Raw genomic sequence first — 21,519 nt, 5'->3', positions numbered from 1 at the left:
TTTCTTAGGCCTTTTTCACAGAACAATTTTGAGTCTCGAGAATTGGTCTTGGAGACTTCCTCTCTGTAGCATTTTCAGGGATTTCTTTCACAGTTCTTTCTTATATTAAGACAAACATCCCATTAATTCTCAGCTTCTTAAATCCACCTCAGCAGTTACAAAGCAGAGACAGCAGTCTGCGGTGAATCACCATGAGAGGTTTCCTGCTGAATGCCTCTGCTCCATGGTGTACAGCTTGAGGAAATCTGATGTAATATATGTACAAGTTTCTATCAGACTAAATGAGTTCAAGATATTTCATTCTCACTTGAAGTTAAGTGCATTGTTTTCCCTCAAGGAGATCCAGGCATTGGCTAGAGTAATGCATAAATGCTCAAGCAGTGTCCCTTTGACAATGGAGAAGACTGCTGTCCTCTCAGCTACCATTACCTCCTTAATTCTTTCCTAAAGCCTGAATTTTAGTGGAGTTAGTTTTCCACTTGACATAACATTACAGAAATACAAGAGGAAATTTTGGATGGCTTGTTAAAACAACTTGATTTTCAGGATGCCATGTTTTTTTACCCATTGTGTGAAAAGCTCATCTTGTTTAAATTCATGCAGGGAATGTGTGGGGTTTTTTGTGGAGCAGAGACATGATCACATTAATTTTGAGTCCTTTGTTACCCATTCTGAAGATGAGGTCTCCTGAGAGACTTAGAAATAGTTAAATTCAATTCATCTGGCGTTACAGTTTTCACATCACTTCTCTAGATCCAGAAAACACCTGCCTTCTTGGACATCACTTGGTGTCCTCAACTGCAGCAAAGTAAATGTACCACAAAGAGGTCCAAAGACAATTTTTCTTGGAAAGATGTATGAAGCTGGTTGAAGCAGAAGTGGATTGCAGCTATGCATCATAAGAAGCAAAAAGCTGCTGGAAGGAACAGTTCTCCTACATTGCTGCACCCCTTCCTCCCCACCTAAGCTCATCGCATTTCATGTATAAAGTGTTTGCACCACTGAAATTCCTGCTCCAACGCTGACAGCTGATCATTGTCACTAATGTTGCCAGGCAATTAAAATTTGCTTAGTCAATGAAGGTAGGTAACGTTCACTTTCTTGGGGCCCAATCCACATTTCTGGTGCATGCTTCTCTGAACCTGTCATACCTGCTGCCAGCTACCCTACAGCATGTTTTCTGGTGCCTGCTTAGATGTACAGTTCTCCTGTCCCACTGTCAATAGATGCTGGCCTGGCCTGACTGGATCTGTGTATCTGAGTGGCTGGTCTGCATATGAACAGTCACAAACCAGACAAAAATGGAACATCAGTATGGCTCTTTACGTTCCACAACTATCCTTGCAATATACAAGTTTCAAAATCCTGTGATGTGAAGCCTGTATGTCCCTCAGACATTGCAAAGCCCACAGCCATCTGTGGCAGGGTTAGGTTCAAGCTGATGCTTTTGTTATAGGATTGGCTTCTCAAGGTCAGAAGTTGAGTCTGAGAAATTGTCTTTTAGGAAGCTGCCCAAGACATAGAAGCAATCTTGGCATTTGACTTGCACTAAAAATGTCTCTGTCCAGGCCATAAACATCACTGCATGGTGGAGATGGGGCCATCTGGGCCCTTTTTGATGACTTTGTGAAGGACAGCCTTGGCAAGGTGGCATTATTGAAATGGTGTATCTACTGTTGCTTACTACCTTTCTGATTTTGCACGGACATAACTGAAAAAATACTCACAGACCACTTGCCCCAGCCTCTTCACTGCTCATGGACACCGTTTGCTCCTTTGCTTGGGGCATGCCTGGCTTTTGAAAAAGAGATGGGTATGGAAGTAGGCGCAGGCAGTGTGCAATATGATGAATGCAGGACGCAGCAGGCACAGACGGTAGGGATGCATGCTACCTAGTTCCTTGCTCATATTTTCCCTTCCTTTGTGTTTCTGCTAGAAGGCATGACTGACTCTCAAACGTGGGGTAGCCCAAGGGGCCTGTAGAGCCCTTCAAGTATAGGGCAGCGTGCCTGTGCCAGGCTGGGCATGCCCAAACGGCCCATGAGGTACAAGTGTGAGAGCTGTTCATCTTGGGACATTTTCACAGTGGGCAGATTTATAGTGTCCTAATGTATGTGTATGGACATAGCCACAGCAAACCTTTTACAGTTCTTGTTTGGGTGTCCCTGCCCTTTGCTGAACTTATTTTTAATGATATCATGTCCTTCACTTCAGCTTCATTCAGTCACTACTGGTCCTAACTTTTCTGCTGTTTGCATTCTTCTTTTCTTTCCATATGCCATGCCTGTCCTTAATAGCCTCACATCCCCTCCAAGAAAAGCAGTCACGGATTGACATTTGTTGTGATCATGCTGTTCAGTTTGTGAATTTTATTCCTTCCCATCATTTTCATATATCTTGTTTAATTTACTTGTAAGCGGTTTAAAACAGGGGCAGCTTTTCTGTGTTCATACAATGTCTTTCTTAATGTGTCTGTGACCTCAACAATTACTCAGGTGCAATTATAATAGTTATTATCAGCTATAATAATTATTCTAGGACCAAGAAAAATACAGTCATATCATTAGCGCATTCCTCTCTGGTTCTTGAGCAATGAATGAGCCTGAACACAGTTGTGTACTTTGCCCTGTGTATTGCAGTCATGTTGGTTTGGAAATGTTTTGAATATTTACAATGAACTTTTCAGAAGTTTTTCTTGTCCTGTGCAAAATGGGATATTAACCCACTGCTGACCAAGGAATAAATCTTAGCATTTTATCTTGTTGTTTTTGTCATTATGATTATTTCAGAGATCTTTTGAAGGTGTTTGCATTTTTCACCTTACACATTTGTTAGAAAATAACAGAGGTTTGAAACTGTTCTGAGGGGAGCTAGAATAGCCGGAGAAAGGCCTGAGTAGTGTGGACAGAGTGCAGGATGGTAAAGTTCAATGATGCATTTAACACGGGCAAATACACTCTCGCCTGTGTCTTAACAAGACAGCACAAACATGTAACCTCATGTATGTGAGGCACATAAGGATTATCAGATTTTCAAAATACTTCCCCCAAATTCAGAATTTTTAAACAATAATGTTGGCAAAGAACCAATGTAATTTATTTACCTTTTGGATGCTCTTCTACAAGTATTACTCTTCTTAAAAGTGCCTAATGTAGAGAAATTATTTCCAAGTGCTGTAGAATTTGTTTGGACTTACTAACTTTTAGCAGAAAAAACCCTCAAGCTGAGATTCAATGTTTAGTCTGTATTTGTCCATAATGCTTTGCTTGTGTGTTCCTCTCTAGGTTTATTTACTTGAAAAGCAGATCTTGTTCATAAGTGCTCCATAACCAATGCTAGCAGCTGAGTGAATACTCAGAAGACAACACTGTCTTCTCATGACACACACTACAACACTCTTCTCTGAATGAGGCCCAAATCTGATCCTCCTGTATTCACTTTTCTTACCCCTGACTGGAATACTAAATTAATGTGCTACCCACCTCACCACCACTAAGAACCAAAGCCAGTTCCAAAGTGTATTAAGGGTAACAGGTGCAGATTTCTGATGATGAGCTATACCTTATAATAGAAATTAATTAAAAATGTGGATATCCTCCAGAAGCCATTGGAATAAGCTAAGTGACGTAGAAAGTATGGCTTGTAACAATTTTATCACTCTAGCTCACTTCTTAGGGAAAATTTACATTATGAAAAGTCCTAAGGTTACATGCAATGTGATCCTCAGGTCTGGGATGACTGTTACACTCCAGAAGGAGATTTTTAATTTAAGACAGTCTGTGAAAAGTCTGCTCAGTGCTCAGTAGTGCAATAAGTCCAAATCAAATGTTAGGGCTTACCAGAAAGAGAACACAAGGTAAAACACAAAACATTACACCATTGTGTAAATACACAGGTTTTGGAGAGATCCCAACCCACTTTACACTGACAACCCCTAGATCTTGTATTGAAAAAATAAGCAAATAAGCAAACCTTACATTCTCCAGGGTTTCACAGATGTCCATTGTATCTTCTTTCAAAACTCTACATCTGGAACACTCTGAACAGTCAAATTCTGTCACACCTCCTCATTTCAAAAAAAAGATCAAATACATGGAATAGCTCTGCATAAAGAACAGCTTAATTGGGTGGTACTCTTCAGCCCAGAGAAAAGGAGCTTTTGATACAAAGGATGTCTGTGAAACCCTGGAGGAGGTGAATAAGGTTTGGTTGTTTGCTTATTCTTCCAATACAAGATCTAGGGCTGTGTGCATGAAGTGGCCTAGGACTCTTCAAAACAAATGGTGCAAATGTCTGTGATATTGTCACAAGATACATCTAGTCTGAGGAACTTCAACCTGAGGAAGCTATTAGTGCTAAATTATTTGCAAGAATTCAAGATCTGAACAGCTGAGTGAATGAAAAAAGGTGAAAAAGAGCATGAAAATGAAAAAGATTGTTAAGTACAAGGATACTACCTGTGGCTTAGAAGGCTCATGCTGAAAATTGTTCAAAGCTGGAATGGTATTTGTGGGAAGTACTACTGTGCAGGCACTATTCTGTTGTGCTTAGGCGTCCATTTCTTGTTCCAATGAGAGACCAGATATAATTTGTGCATCTGGTTTGATCTAGTACACCAGGTTTTATATTCTTTTGTTAAATTCTTATGAAAATTGCCTGAGACTTTACATAGTAGTAAGAATGTGTTATGATTGTCAGAATCAAGCACTGGTGTTTTTCAGAGTTTAAAATGCTTAAACATGCCTTTAAGATGACACCTTTTTCTGACTTTCCCTTTTATTCCAGTGTTTGTGATCAATAAAGATGATTTCTGACATGTAGTCTGCCCATGATGTTGTAAGAGCTCCTTTGTTTATTCATATACTTTGATGAACTACATCATTGTTATGGTGTTGCAAAGACAAATAAAGAATTACACTTGTAATACTAGAGATCTGTTAATATTTTTTTCTCAGTGTTATACACACCTACAGAGCACATGGAAGACAGTGGTTTCCAAACCATTTAATTTCCTTATATTATCTAATACCAGGGAGCAAATATCATAATTATCAAGACAGCATGTTCTCACAAGTATATTGGGCATTCTAATAATGTCTTGATTAATAGGCAGGACCAGTTATGTAGATTTGATTTGGTTACATTTACTATTGCTTTGATTATAGGTACAAATAATAGTACTAAATGCCTCTTTCATTTTGTGGATATTATAAAACATTCAGATAGTCACCCAGGGGCTCTGCTTCTGCCAGTTTTAATGGGTTGTCCTCCTGCTGCTCACATTCCAGTTTTCATTCAGGCCCTCCTGCAACTGTTGCAGTAGAAGAATTGAAGAAAAAAAAAATACTAAAAGAGTGGTTGCAGAGAAAAAAAATCACAGCTACATTTTATTCAGATTCTTCTACTATGAAGCAGAGCTGCTTTTGCAGTTAGTAGCTTCCTTGTTGCAGCTGATCCAGCACGAGACTTTCTATAGCTGTTATGTTTCTGTGGTGGTAAAGAGTTGTTACTCTACCGGAGAAGTCCCATTGCAGAATCAAACTGAGGTGTCAAGCTAGAAAAATGGATTCTGCCTTCAAGATAAGTTCAGAATCTTCATATGGAAGAGCTGATTGTCCTCCATAGTTCTGCTCTTTATACAAACAGTGTGGCTTCATATGTGTAACAAAACCCATGGGTAAAGTTGCAAAACTGCTCTGCTGGAATTGCAGGGACTGTAGACCTGCTTCTGAGGTCTGAAAATATTAAAAAGCTAAATGATATGGGCAGAAGTAATGTGTCCGGTTTTGACTCATTTTGCAGTAAATATGAGTTATAGAACTAGGAGTGGTTTGCCCACAGATGAGGCTTAAAAAGGGCTATTTACATCAATGGCAACAAAGTAAAAGCAAAGAATGGTACTTCTTTCAAAAGCAGTTTTATTTGGCACTGGCTGCTGACAAATACTAGCTTACAGCCTGATCTAGTCCTGAGGTTTAAGCCCTTACCCAGTGAAGAAACTCTGAGCCAAGAGTCCCAAACCAATGCTTTTCCCTGTTCATGTGCTATGTTCACATGCCAAGCTTCTGATACTCCTTCTCACTTTCTCCAGATAGGCATGCCTCCTAAACTCTGCTCCCACAGTCTGAGTAATTGCTCTCTAAGCACAATATACATTCAGGCTTCTGATGTAGAAGTTGTGAGGAGCTGAAGGATGCTCAGAAGAGACAGGCTGCTGAGGAAATGAGGTTTGTTACATCTTTGCAAACTGAATTTTCCAGAGATCATATTTGGGTGAGCATATCTAGGAATATCCGAAGGTAAACTTGTAATAGTCCCACGAAATTCCATGCATTGCTACAAACTTTAAGGATGTCAGGTTTTAATGGATGTAGTTAACAGTATGTCTGTAAGTTAATTCATTTATTCATTTATTTTACTCAATGTAACCAAAATAATGTATCTTCTGAGTCCATTCACAAATTTTTCTCAAACATCTATTTATGTTTAGGTACTGCATTTCCATTCATATAAATCCCTTGATTTTAGAGATTATACCCTACCTTATTCTACTGTGGGAACTGAATCAGATTCCACATTTATTTACCACAAGGTTCCTCTAAGATCAGTGTAAGGTTGACTTAAGCTTAAACTGACTGCTTTTAATAGCTAGATTAGAATTGTTTCTTATCTCAGTGTTTTCTCACTGTCTTTGTCCATGGCTTGCAATATGCCTAGGTCTGAATGCATGCATGTCAGGTAAGAGGCAAGTAGGCACTATTACCTTGCTGAACCCATGTGGCTTCCTTATTTTGGATGATTAGGGTTGCAGAACTGCAGTGTTCTGACCCTAGTCGCATTGGATAGATTTGCAGAATCAAGCTCCAGTTATTTTCCTACTGAAACATCCAAAGAACAAGCATATTCTATGAAGCTTTAGGTTAATGTTGATTAGACTTTAAAAAGTCAGCATATGTCTTTTTCAGTATGTTTATATCATAAAGAGAGAAAAATTAGTCAAGAAAAAAACAACTGAATTTTTAAGATCTCTTTTTGCACATCTGTGATGTTTCCTGGAACATTCAGATTATGTAAAGATGAAACGTTCCTGTTTTATGATTATAACAAAGCTAATATTTACTTGAAATAAGGCAAAATGAGGTCTCTGTTACAAAAAGATGTGAAGCAGTAGAGAGTTCAGACATATCTGTCCTGGAATTCAGGTGCATTTTTATTGTCTGACTTGATTTGAATGGGGTCACAGCCATGACTGGAATCGATGTATTGACTAGCTTCAATTTTAAAAAATGCACACATTTAAGCATATTGTAAATCTCTAAATTGTGTAAGTAAAATAATAATTTAAAAAACACTTGGTGGAATAAAAAATACTAAAATACAAGAAAATAACATTCCCTTATAGTTCTTATTTGTAAATTACATCTGGGAAACTAAAATTTAGCAGAAATTTTGAATTTTAATTGCACATCTTGCATTTTCCTACTATTCTTTTAAATTTAAACTCAGAAATTCATGGGACACCTTTCATTTAAACTACAAAATTTTCAATTGGAAGATAGACTGCAGGACCATCAATGTGTTGATTGATTCCTACAAAGGTCTATAGAGCAACTGCTTATTACTGGCAGAACAGTGAAGATGAATGAAATTACACTAGTCAGTGATCTCTATTACTTTCTCATTTTTCTGGTTCTGTGAGTATGAAAAGGAGGTTTGGCTGTCACACCTCTGCAGTGGTCATTCTGTCAGAAGACTCTGCTGTTTGGGCAGTAAGAGGCCTGTCACATGTTTGTGACCAGTAAAGTGGAAGCAGTAGATAAATTCTCAGTAAATCTTAAACGCACTTGGAAGCTGCGCAGAATGGTATTAGGAAAGAGATGCCGAACATCCCACAAAAGCCATTTTTTATCATTGCTATTTTGTTTATAAAATGCATCTTAGGATGAAGTAGGGCTTAAAAATGGTGGGAATTAAATTTGGAGGAGTTATCCTAGTCCCACTCTTTGAGTCAATACAGAATTTCAAGGGCTGGGTTGCTATTTAAGATTTCTGCTGTAAAGAGCTTATAGCTGCAAGTCCTGATCTTGCTTTTACTATGAGTAATTTAGTTTATCTGAAAATACAGCATTTCAGACTCCAGTGGATCTCAGTAGTTGCATAATGTTAAGCATGTATTTGCAGAATTGGAACTTAAATGGATTTCAGCAAGAAATGCAGAGAAAAAAATAGATGATAGTAGGCATGTGGACAGTTGATGTGTTTGTTTGTCCACTGGTTGTTTTAAAACCTTTTCCATTTCTTGTTGCTTGGAATATCACAAATATTTGACTCCAAAGTCAAAGGGAGATTCAGCACATATTCTACAGGGTCATTCTGGACCACCACAAGGTTTTTGTGGTCAGGCTGCCTTTTTCTTTTCCAGATCTTTCTTCTTCCATTAATATAGTCGGTTCTTTCTTGTATTTGTCATTTTCACTATTCTTTCCAGTTACTTATTTAAAAGAAAACAAACCATCGAAACCATTACATTAACAATAAAAAGTATTCGCTCGCCTCAGCCCTCAGTGTGTATCAGTTAGTTCAGTCCATTTATACTTTTTTTGTCTTGAAACTCCTCCATCATTCTAATGGGAGGATGAAGATTTGTGGCAGTCCTTTTTCACTTGCCAATGTGGGATCTGGCACTTTTCATCTATTTCTTGTGTAGTTTCTGGAAGTCACCCTAGATCTTCATTCTCATAAAGGAAGGGCCTTTGGAGCTTGAAAATATATGTATGCTTTTAACATATGCATATATTTAAAATTATTTCAAAAAGATGTTGATAATGTTTTAGGTTGTGGCAATACCCAAAATAATGTAACTGCTTTCTTAACAAATACAGAACTATTCCCTGCAGAAAAATGTTCTTTATCTGGAATGATGAAGCAGATAAAATGGAAGAGAATTCTACAGAAAACCACAGCAGACAAGGCTTTTCACAAATGTGAAGAATCTTGTTTCCATTTCTTTCAGCATAGTTACAGTGTACAAGAAAATGGTGGAAAGAAGTGAGAAGGAAAGTGCAGATTTCAATTCTCTTATGCAATGGAAGTCTTTTACAGCTTGGATGGGTCCTCTGCCAGAGGCCCCTCCAGATGTGGCCCTATGGTTACCAGCCAACTACGAGGCCATAGTATTGGCTCTGCATCAAGGCCATGCAAGTGTTTGAAACAAGTTTGATAGTGGATGCAGTGATCACCAAAAAGCATAGTCTACAGTGGACCAGTGTGTTTAGGAACCACTGTTGTGACCAAGACAGTGTTAGGAGAGAGGGTGTCACTAACCTCCTCCAACACCTATGCTTTATGAGTAAAGGCTGACTGGAAAAAAAGGTTATGGCTTTGAGTATCAGAGGTTCACCTGTTTCCCAGAAAACTCCTTCATAAATCGGCTCAAGTCACACTCTCCTTGATGCTTCCCACTGTGTACTTTCAGCAGCTTCCCAGTAAGCAAGCCAGCTTTTGCTGATCACATTTTTTCTTTGCTTTCTCTGTCTGCTGAATAAGAAGCCTCCTGCCTCTCGTTGAGATGGTGAGTGTGTCTAGGCTAACTTTTAAAAATGCTACTGGAAGCTTTCGAAGAAGGCTTCTAGAATTACAATGAGGTTCCCTGACATTTCCTTTTTTGTTGTTTTCACAGTTTGATGCTTTCTTTCTAGAATATCTTCATATGATGTTTCAACTGAGAAAACATTTTTCTCTTTGCTTCTTCCCCCCTCAGCTTTCAAATGTGTATCAATCAGTATCTCATCTTATATTTTAAGTTAGCTAAAACGCAAAACTCAGGTAGAATGAACTGGTCCCACCAAGATACATTCCTGTTTCCATTGCTGAATCATCGCTCCTGCCTGGCTTTGCTTTATCTAACTTCAGAGTGAGTGGTAGTAGCACATCAGCTTTCCATCTATGATATTGGTTCTTTTGCCTGCTTACTCCATAAAATAAGATAGTAGCCTCTATGAGTAAGTGCAGATGTCCTGGAACTGTACATTTACATTTTGAGATCATGCTGTTAGCTGGAGGGAAAACCTCCCGTTTTGTAGTCATTTAAGGGAAAGTGAGTAAATACCCACTACTTAAATCAATAGAGTACTCTGTAATCACCTTGAATAAAAGCTTTTTTCATTCATGAATCAGAAAAGCACTATTTAGCATTCTTACACTGCATAGTGTTATGTTCTGAAAGCGACTTATCGTGAAGAACAAATTAGGGTTTTTTTCTAAGCCAGACTGATGCCAAATTCCTTTTACTTTGCTTAAGAACCAGTCAATTGCCTGCTTTTGGACTTTTAGGTAAACTTTTTTGTAAAAAGTTTGATTTAGAAAAGTATACCAACAGACTTATTCCTTAGTAATTCATAGTCTTTCTCCTACTTAATCTTGCTGTGACAGATACTATGAGCTGAGGCGTCCTGCCTATGACATAGTCATTCATTAACTATCAGTGTTATTCAGTCTCCCCAAAATAGTATTCGACATCTTTATTACATTACTATAAACAATCATCAGAAACTGGGATAAGCATTAACATATATTAAGTCTCGTGCAGGTCCTATTTGTCAGAAAGAATTCTGGAAAAGTCCGTATTAAAAATGAGTTGCACTTTTCATTCTTTTGACTTAATAGCTGATTTTAAGAGGCATTTCTGGTGAATGAAAATACTAGTGTATTTGAAATAATTTCCTTATGAGTTTACAGGAAAATAGTATTATACAGTTAGCAGAGTTTGCTTGAGAAAGGAAGAGAACTAGGCTGCAAGAAGACTGATTTTTATTTCAGCGCTTGAGAGGATGTTTTTTCTTAGATTATGAATGGCATGGGAATTTCTCTCTTATGAAAGCAAACTTGGAGTAAGCCTCTAATACTCTCCTAGGATTCTGGATGATGGAACTTTGTATTTAGATCAGTCAAGTGATGCTTTACCATTGTGGTCTTTAAATTTTCTTTTTGTCTTCATTGAAATCACTTTGTCTAGTGTCTTACTCCTTATTCATCCTTTGAATTCAGATTAGCATTTACATTTTCTGCTCACGGCTTACCTCAAATTAGGCTCAGTATCTAACGTTTCAAGCCAATCTGAGAGAGAGTTATAATAGGAAAAGAATAGTATTTGGGCTATAACTTATAGGTACTGAGGTGAGAAAATAGTTCAAGTTGAGCTGAAAATGTGAAATGCATTATTTGCAGTGGAATGTTGGCTTTACTAATTAGCAATATTCATGTTTTCTGTCTCAGAAATAAGGTAACTATCTGAAAGACGAGGGGGGAAATCACTTTTACTGTATCAACTTGAAACAGTTTGCATCAAAATAGAGACCAAAAATAAAAGAAGAATAGTTGTGGAAAATAGTGGCTCAGTGTTGCAAATCTGTCTTCATGCTTGAAAAAAATATAATTGATACTAATACCTATAAAATAGCAGGTACTTATATTTGCCTAGAGATTGCAATGATAGTGCTTATTGTTCCTTTTTTGGTGAATACTTTAAAACTAACCATCAGGTATATGATACCACAGGACCTTGCTCCAATTACATATTTGGCTACCTGAACTGTACAGCTGCTATCATCAAAGCATCAGAGTGCCTGATAGCCCATAAGGCTATGGTTTATTTTCACAATGTTATGATTAAAAATACTTATGCTTATAAGTCAGTGGACCTATGTGACTTACATACACAACCATAAGTAGCTGTGTTTCTTCCCTACTGAACAAATCTGCCAGAACTCTGTCCCTTCCTTCGTTGTCCACAGATAAGATGTTTGTGTATCATTTTTATTCTGTTGGCTTCCTATAGTGGGAGGGGTGTTGGCTGCTGTCTGAATTCTGACAGTCTTACAAAGCCTGCCTCCATCCCTGGGAGAGGTAAAGCAGGTGGCTGCTGTAGGAGTCTGCTTCTGCTTTTAGAGGTGACTAATGAGAAATGCTCAGAACTGGAATGGTGATACTTCTGCTCTGTTCTCCTTCATTTTTGTCTGTTGATCCTTTCCCAAACTACTTATTGTCTTTCTAATATTCTTGTATGAAGATCATATAAATGGGAAAGTTGTTCAGGTATCAGACAGTGCCATAGATTACCTTCCCTTGGCAAACTTGGCCAAGTATGACAAAGCATTCTAAAATAATCTAAAACAAGTGAAAATGTGGGGTTTTGTAAATACTACTTCTGTGTCTTTCACCATGCATGAAGTCCATGGTACCATACATATTTATATTGGATCTTTGATATATAACTATCTTCTAGTTCCCCAACGCTGTATTCTACACTATTTAGGAACAATTTTCATGTATAAATTAATCTTTTTGATATGGTGGTTCTTTTATTCCTATATATTGACTTAGGCTTTGTAAACATGATAGAGAAGCAATTGTTTTCTGTCCAATTAGCCCAACCTTTGCCTTGGCCGTAAAACTTTATGCAAAATATTCCTTTCAGTCTTTGCAGTTCAACTAAACAAAGATAGACTTATAACTCTTAAAGATTTTTTGGCAAACTGCTAATAAGAGCTTTTTAAAATATATAAGACCTTCAGCTGATGGAAAAGTATAAGAGGGGAAAAAAGACTGTACTCTTGCACAGGCAGTAATGATGACAGCACCATTAATAACATGGATCATTAAAATTTATAAAAAGCTATACTTAATATAGGATATAAATACATTTCTCAGGCAGAGCTATGAAATTTATAACTTTTTTATTGTCACCAGAGGACCTTCCTCATGCTCTGCACCCCTCCACTGTCTGCCTCCATCATAAATCACCGTGTGGTTAATAACCTAGATTACAACTACCAGTTGCATTTACAGAATTAAATATTGACTATGTGAAAATGTTATTACATTTTTACTGATCGGAAGACTGCAGAAGCCCTGCAGGACATGTAGCTGGACAGAAATATCAGTGTAATATTTGTTAGAAACACAGTTATGGGATGCTTGGTAACAAGTGATAGTGTTTTCAGAAATAGAAAAGTAGGTGGTGGAAAGTGAACTCCTTAATTTCATACCAGGCAACACGTGTCAGCCAGAGCAAGTTATATATTAAAGGCCATCTCCTTTTGGGTTGAGAAGTTTCAAGGCCAAATGTACGAAGTAATTTTTAAAGGTGAGTATGTGTGCTGGCAGAGAGATACATCAGAAAGCCTGACAGCATTGCTCCTCAGGTCTGAGAACTTGGTGGAATTGAGCTGCACATATGTCAAGTAACAGGGTTTCTGCCAGGTTGTTTGGGAGACTGGCTTAGGTTTTAATACTTAATGAGTTGTATCCATTCGATAACATGAAGTTACCCAACTTCATGTCTCTTTTTCTGTTTTATCATTGTGTGAATAATTCCAAGGGCCTCTTGAATTTCCTCTTCTTCACAACATATGAATTATGTTCTGAACATATAAGAAAAAATAGTTTCTTATTAAAATTAATTTAGGATTTTGTCTGTGTTATTCACCTAATTAATTGGTTTAATCTAATCTTTCCTTAGCATCCTTTGATATCATTTCATTATTAATGCAATTTTTTGCCAGAATTCAAGAAAGCATCATGTGTCCAGATAAATTGCCACTTTCGTGTCACTACCTCATTCCTGAGCTTCTTCCTTCCATCTGTATGTGTTTAGTTTTTTGGTCTCTTTCTCCTGAATGGAAGTTCAATGACCCACCTGCCCCACATTGTGAAACTAAAGAAAGGAAAGTTCTTTTGAAGTTTCCCAGACATAGTTTCTGTGCTGCATTGGAAGCAAACCCATGCTTTTGTGCTGCAACACATTTTAATAATTATTTCAATACAACTCTTAAGTAATAAATTATTTTTCAATAAATCATTGATTTGAATATTTGTCAAATTTAAACCTAAACAAGGAAGATTTAATTTACCATTTTGACCTGAATTTCTACATGATGCCAAAACTTTTATTAGGCATATATTCTTTGTCTCTGCACATTTTCATGCTTATCTCCAAACCGCATTTAATTCATCAACAAATTCTCCATTATCCTGCTGGTAGACTGACAACAGTACTGAAGGAGGTGTTTCATTTCATTCATAGGTGAAAGGATGATATCCTCTTTCATTATCATATGGCTCTCCCCAAATTATCCACAGTCTCAAGAGCAAGTTAGAGTTTTCAATCTGTAATAGAACCCAAGCTTTGCCTAGTTTAAATATTTGTAGTGAGCCCTTGCTGCATCTCAATGCAAATCATATGGAAAAATGTCTTCACAGTAACGATTGTGGAAAGATCAGATACTCCATTCCTTATCCTGTTAAAATTTTTTTCTGGATTGAAAGAAAAGGGCAGTTATTCTGGAGAGTTTCCTAGATGTAACTGCAAAAGTGCCAGATTTGTGAAGTGTTTCATTTTTTCCTTTGATATCTGACCCTGCTCGTAACAGTCCTGACCATTTGTCAGATGACTTTAATTAACAATTATTTGGTGTCACATTCCATAATTTATTCCAGGTTAAGATGGCATGGAAGTCTGTAAGTGCACCTTTGCTGTAGAATGGTTTGATATGTAGTGATTAATAACTGTTAAGCCATTTTCAGAAAGTTTTTCATTCTCTCTGTGTTAATATATTTAAGATTAAATCTTTTTACTTTCTCTTCAATAATAATAACATTGTAATAATACTTGACTTTTCCCAAGTTCTGTAGCAGATCAATATAGTTTACTTTTATACCAAGGGGGTATGTAAAATTTATTATCATTGAAGGAGTTGTCCAAATTTATTCTACTTTGCACATAGTTCCTCTTAGATCAAATGTTCTAGCATTATGTACCAGTGAAGAGCCTGCTAGAAAGTGGTGGCAGCCATGTTTGAGGGAGCAACAGGGAAAGAATTAGAAATGTGAAGTGTTGTTTAGTGGTTAGAAATACAGAATTGTGCGCAGCAACAAGCAATTTATGTCCCTCTGGACACATGCAACAAACGGTGAATAATTCTTACTAGAGAGAAGCAATGCTTGCCCTACCTAAGAGTCCTGCTGTCACACAGTTCTCTGGCAGTATGTATCAGTATGGGAAATCTTCTGAAAGGCTACCTTTGTCTCCCAAGTGGCATTTTGTGTATCAGTCCTTGAGGCACTGACATCTGAAAGCCTCGTTATTTGTTTGCATGGCCAGACAACTTCCTTCTGTGTCCTTTTAGTTATGGTAGCAACACAAGAGAGGGATACGTTTAGGGAGCAAAAAGAGAAAAATAGAGGTCAGGAAGAAGAGTAGAAAAAAGGTACGTAAGGGAAAAGATGACAGCAGAATCATAATTTTCACATGAAAGAGGTATCTACCATGTTAAAGCTCTGAGATATGTTGTGTAGGACCTTCTGGATGGCTCAGTCTAATCAAAGCATCGCTTAGGACAAGGAATATGCCAGCACCCCCATCTTGAGCATCAAAATCGAGCTCTGGTTCCTTCTCGCTAGGTTTTTTTAACCAAAGACTGTGAAAATAAGTGAGGTACTGAATAGCTGCTCTTTTTTCCCCGGATAGGCTTTGTATCAGAAACTTTGACCTTAGTTTAATGACTTAGCATTTCTCAGATTTCTTTGAATTACTTGAAATGTCTCAATATGTTATTAGAGTTAAGTCATTATGCTTCTTAGTCTGGATGGATTCAAACTTGAGGTGGGGAAAATAGATCCATAAAACGTTATTAGGTATCACGGTACCTTGGTTTTACATGTCTTTTAATGTATGGTGAAGCAAACAGCTCTGAATCAGGCACTAGTGTTAGGCCAATGAAATGTCTAAATATGGTATTCAGATATTGAGGCTTGTTAGCAGAGTCACCAACATATTCCCAGAAAAATGCCAAAAAGGATGAATTGTGTCTCAAATTTAATGCTCTTTAGTCTTATAATGGAGGTAGACATATACCAACCTACATATAGTAACTCAGGGATTAGAGTATCTTCTGTTTGGGGAATATAAGCTTTGTCTGAAAGAGTTTCAATTTGCACCTTCCAAAGCAAGTGCCTTGGCCAGCAGATAAGGGAACATTCATGAGAAAGGCTGCTGCCTACTGATTAGGACTTCCATCTGTAAGGGAAAAGACTTGAGTTTTGAGTCCTCCTACAGTGCATATTTCCATAATTCAAGTGTAGCATATGCTGCATACTTCCAGAGCTAGCAGGAAGGTGAGAGTGACTCTCAATGATCTGCATTCTGCCCTACAGCACTTAAATGTCTGAATACCTCAGTTCTTTTGTAGACCTTTGTTACTGCTGGCTTTTAAAGCAAATGCAAAATGAATCAAAATTTCAGAAAATGTGTGTTCTGAACTTGGAGGAGAACAGTTGTATAGCTCTGCTCCCCTACTAAGCCCAGGTGAAAAAACAAGAGGTCTAAGACCTGTCTTGTGCTGTTAAATAGGAAGACATAATCACACTAAGCAGCAGGGAACAAAGACTTTTGGATGAAATATGCCAGTAGACTTACAGCATGCCATACCTGTATGAAGGTATGTTGAGACTTGAAGGAGTTTGGGGCTGCCTTCAGTTCAGGAGATGAGAAGGGCAGGACAGCATCTAGAAAGACCTCTGCAGTCACGTGAGTAGCCAGAGGCAAGGCAATCTTTGGCAACAGGCTGGCCAACTTGGTGAGGCAGGCTTTAAACTGAAAGATTCTGGGGGTGGGGCCTAAAGTGGCAAAACTCATGCCATTGCAACCAACTGGGGAATAAATCAGGCCAACCAGAGCAGCAACAAATGTTCCTTAGCTACCTCCCAAGATAAGAATCAGACCAACCATCTCAAGTGTATGTATACCAATACACCCAGCCCAGGGAACAAACAGGAGGAATTGAGCCCTGTGGCCAGTCAGGAAGTTATGATATCATAAGAATAACTGAAACATGGTGGGACAACTCACATGACTGGAGGATCATGATGGATGGCTATAGGCTGTTTTGTAAACAGGGAAGAAGAGGAGGAGTCATCATGCTCTGTGTTAAGGAAAACCTTGAATGTATAGAAGTCAGCTACAGTGATTGTGGAAGCCCTATCGAATGTCTCTGGGTCAAGACCAGAGAGGTCATCTCCAAGGGCAATCTTACAGTAGGCATCTGCTACTGACCTCCAGACCAAGACGGATAAGGCCAATGAAGCAATATTTAGTTCACTTAAGCAAGCTTCAAGTCAACAGAACCTAGTTCTTAATGGGTGTCTTCAACTAGCCAGACATTTGTTAGAAGAGCAATACAGCAACTCACATGTCATCCATCAAGCTCCTGGAATACATAGAGAACTGCTTCCTCATACAGATGTTAAATGTGCAAACCGGGAATGAGGTGCTGCTGGACTTGCTAGTCACAAACCAAGAAAACCTTTATAATATCTTAGTTATGATAGCTTTGGCTGCAGTGATCACAATATTGTGGAGTTTGGGATCCTGCTGAGCATGCTGAAGGTTAGTACTAAGACATGTTTTAGATTTTAGAAGAGCAAACTTCATCTCACTCAGAGATCAGTTACGAGGGATTCTGTGAAAAGCTTCCAAGGAGGATAAAGAGGCTGACAAGTTCTGGGAGTTTTTGAAGAACACTGTCCTGGAAGCACAAAACCAGACTATCCCCTTTAAAGGTAAGGGAAGTAGATAGAGGAAGAGATCCCCTTGGCTTAACTGTGAGCTTCTGAGCCTGCTCAAAAACAAAAGAGAAGCACACCAGAGATGGAAAATCAGACAAATACCCATTGAGAACTACAATGACATTGCCAGGGTGTGCAAAGATGCAGTTAGAAAAACAAAAGCTTATCTTGAATTGAAATTGGCCAGAGAGGTCAAAAACTACAAGAAAGGGTCCTTCAGGTACATAGACAGCGAGTGAAAGCAGAAGGAAAATACTGGCCTGCTGTTAAACAAGAGAGGTGAATTAGTCACCAGCAACGCTGAAAAGGCAGAGGTTCTCAACACTTTCTTCACTTCTGACTTAACCAGCACTGTTGGGCCCTGGGCCTTGGGAACAAAAATCCAGATTGATGCAAATACAGACCCACCATCAGTGAAGGAAGGAAGTGTCGGTACATGAACTCTTACAGGAGCTTGACCCCTACAAATTGATGGGCCCTAACAACATTCACCCAAGGCTTTTAAGAGAGCTGTCTGCCATTATTGCGAGGCTGGTCTCCATAAACTTTGAGAAAACGTGGAGATCGGGGGACATCCCAGAATACTGGAAGAAGGCTAATGTCACTCCTGTCTTCAAGCAGGGCTTAAAGGAGGAACCCGGAAGTTGTAGGCCCATCAGTCTTACTTCAGTCCCTGGGAAAGTTATGGAATAAATTCTCCTGGGGGCTATCACATATCACATGAAGCATGTGATTGGGAAAAGCTAGCACAGATTCACCAAGCACAAATCATGCTTGACAAATATGATTGCCATCTACAGCAAAGTAACCTGATTGGCTGAGGTAGGGCAAGCAGTGGGCATTGTCTACCTGGACTTCTCCAAAGCTTTCAATATGGTTTCCCACATCCTTCTCCTAGAGAAACTGACGTGTTATGTTATAGACAAGTGACCTGTGTGGTGGTGGGTGGGGAGCTGGCTGACAGGCTGCACCCAGAGGATGGTGGTAGATAGCTCCTTCTCACACTGGCAATCTGTCACAAGCAGAGTCCCCCAGGGATCAGCATGGGGCCCAACACTGTTTAATATCATCATAAGTGATCTGGATGATGAGCTCAAGTGTACCCTGACAAAGTTTTCTGATGATACCAAATTGAGTGGGGAAGCGGACACTTCGGAAGGGAGAGCCACCCTGCAGGAACACCTGCATAGTTTGGTAGAGTGGGCTAACAAGAACCTTGTGAAGTTTAACAGCCTGCTGGAACTTGGGGAAAGAAAGAGAATTTACCACCTTTGGAAGAAGGGGCAGGCAACTCAGGAGGACTATAAGGATGTCATTAGATTATGCAGGGAGAAAATTAGACAGGTGAAAGCCCAGCTAGAACTCAGGCTGGCCACTGCCGTAAAAGACAATAAAAAAATGTTTTTACAAATATATTAGAAACAAAAGGAGAGCCAAGGATACTTTCAATATGTAGTTCAAATAAATAAACCTACAGAACTATTTAAAATGCTGTAAGATTAGCAGAAAAAATAATGAATAAAGACTAGTGCCATGTACAACACAGTAGAAATTTACCTCATCTTTATGGGACCAAACGACAACAAAGCTGCCAGAGGAAAGTTCTGTCTTAAGAGTTTTGGTGCACAGTTCTTCTTTTCCAACACACAGACATCTGGTTTTACAGATGTTGATTATTAGAAAGTCTTTCCTGATATAAATGTAACCAGCTCACCTGATTGACTTTTGACAATATTCCCTCTCTTCTCCACAACTTTTGACAATTCCTCATCTTTATTTTTTTTAATAGAAGACATTGCCTGTATTCAATAGACTCTTTCAAAGATAGGTTTTTGACAGATGTTTTAGTTTTCCCCCTCCTCATTCTTTTATATTTGCCTATTAGTCACTTTGTGCAGCAAAAGAATCATCTCAATATCTTTAACACTTTCTTGCAAAAGCTTCTGTTCAGATTATCTCAGACCAGAGAAATATCCCTTCAGAAAAATTTATATCCAACACTAACAATTAAAACCAATGCAGTCCTTAGGGTACAATAGGAAAAAGCCCGTAGAAACCACTCATTGATGCTTCACACAACAGTTAATAGCTTATTCACCTTCTATAAAAGATGCAGAGAATGGGGTATCTATTGGACAGCTGAGCGCAGTCAACTCTCAGTTTCATTTGCACAATGGCATCCCATTAAATGGTATCCCAAATTAATGTTTGTATCTCTCAGTTGTTATATTCCATCCGAAAAGGGACTATGAGCTCTTTGCATGATCAGTAGAGTTTCCCACCACCTGCTCACTTTCAGAGATGAAGGAGGCAAAAAGGACCAGCACTCTGCTGACAGGAGGGAAAATATCTACCTAGCAAATGATAGGGAATGCAATAAAAGTTGAAGCAAAGCATCCATTCTAAGACTGACTATGTGCTGTGCTAATTCTTTCATAGCTCTTGATAGGCTCCTGATATTGCATTCAAATCAAAAAGTACCACAGATGAGTGCAGAACACAAAACCAGTGCAAAACCTAAACACAGAGCTTTCATTTACTCCTTGGAAACCCTACATAGTTTTTAGAGCCATGTCTTTAAGCGTGAGTGTGTATGTGTATTTGCATAGACAAGCATACAGCAAGAGAATTACAGAATACAATCTTTATTTACTTTGCCTTGATTCAGCCTTTAAAATAAGCCAGTTAACTACTAACTCTTTTCATTTCTACTGTACAATCTGTGAGAAATTGGAGAACTCGTCCTTCATAAAATATGATTTAGTTCATGAAAGACTAAAACTACTAAGACTTATTTTTTCTTCCAGAAGAACCTGAACACTTAAGCCATCTGCATTCAGCAGTTCTACCATGCTGTTTATTCAAATGAGAATTCTTAACAAAAAGGTTACTTCATTGGGCCAGTTCAGCTTGTTTGCCCAGCAGGAGCTCCGCACTTTATTTAAGCTTTTAAACTCCATATCAGTAGCATGAGTTGATGTTTAGTGCACAATAGGGATACAGTATAGCCTAATATATGCATTTTTCCTTCAGAATTCTAATGGTTTAGTACTGAAGGAAATTTACACAAGCCTTATAGAAATTAAAGCAAGGCATTTATTTCATTCAGAGAATGCAGTGACTTCCAATGGTTGCACTGCTAAGGACTCTCAGCTTTGAAAAGGACCTTTTATTGTGCAGGAAGAAAGCTCAGATATAGCACTAAGTGAAAATTTCAGAGTCCAGATTAGCATGCCTAGCAACTCATTGCTGTGTACCGTTTTTTCCCAGTCCCCTACTAGCTGAACTCTTTCCGTACATCTTTAATTGATTGGGTTAATATAAACCCTCAGCACTACCAGTGTTTGTGTGGCCCCCATAATAAGGCTATTGTGTGCTTCTCTCTACTCTTGTGTTCCCTATTTAGGAATGTGTCGCTCTGAGCAGTTCAAAAGTGTGAGCAAATGAAAAAAGCCACAATCACTTCATTAATGATTTGTAAACAGAATATCCAGTACTGACGCCACCTGCATAGGCTTTCAGAAGAAAAAATACTGGATTTGCTGAAGCTCTGTTTAGAATCGCTGTGGAATTTAATTCGGCAGAGTAAATAAATACCCCAATTAACACTTTTACACTCAACCAAATGGTTGTATTTAGAGGAAACAGTTTCTTTCTTCAAGGAAAAATTCAAAGCAGACATGGGATAAAGATAAAAAAGAACACCCCAAAAACAAACAAACAAAAAATAACCCTTAAATCTCTCCCAGCAAGTTTTACACAAGAGGGCATACAGCAGTGGCTGAAGTTTTAAAGGCAGACAGCAAAATGTGTTTAAAAAAGAAATGTAAAGTAAGAAAAAAGTTCACTGAAGATTTCAAAATAGCAGCAAATGTGTTTATAACTTCAGTTTGCTGC

This window comes from Falco naumanni, chromosome 3 (assembly GCF_017639655.2).
Source record: "Falco naumanni isolate bFalNau1 chromosome 3, bFalNau1.pat, whole genome shotgun sequence".
NCBI classification, from domain to species: Eukaryota; Metazoa; Chordata; class Aves; order Falconiformes; family Falconidae; genus Falco; species Falco naumanni.
The sequence above is the reverse complement of the archived record's forward strand: the minus strand, read 5'-3'. Positions refer to the sequence as shown.